This window comes from Physeter macrocephalus, chromosome 21, assembly GCF_002837175.3.
Source record: "Physeter macrocephalus isolate SW-GA chromosome 21, ASM283717v5, whole genome shotgun sequence".
NCBI classification, from domain to species: domain Eukaryota; kingdom Metazoa; phylum Chordata; class Mammalia; order Artiodactyla; family Physeteridae; genus Physeter; species Physeter macrocephalus.
Window position 1 is genome coordinate 118,616,618 of NC_041234.1, and position 446 is coordinate 118,617,063.

Consider the following 446-nt stretch of genomic DNA (forward strand, 5'->3'; position numbering starts at 1 on the left):
GGCCTCACACTGTTGTGGCCTCTCCCGTTGCGGAGCACAGGCTCCGGACGTGCAGGCTCAGCGGCCATGGCTCACGGGCCCAGCCGCTCCGTGGCATGTGGGATCCTCCCAAACCGGGGCACGAACCCGGTTCCCCTGCATCGGCAGGCAGATGCGCAACCACTGCGCCACCAGGGAAGCCCTGCTGGAAGATTTTTAATCACAGTTTCAATTTCATTACTTGTAATTGGTCTGTTCATACTTTCTGTTTCTTCCTGGTTCAGTCTTGGAAGGTTATACATTTCTAAGAGTTTGTCCATTTCTTCGAGGTTGTCCGTTTTATTGGCATAGAGTTGCTTGTAGTAGTCTCTTATTATGCTTTGTATTTCTGCACTGTCCGTGGTAACTTCTCCTTTTTCATTTCTAATTTTATTGATTTGGGTCCTCTCCCTCTTTTTCTTGATGAG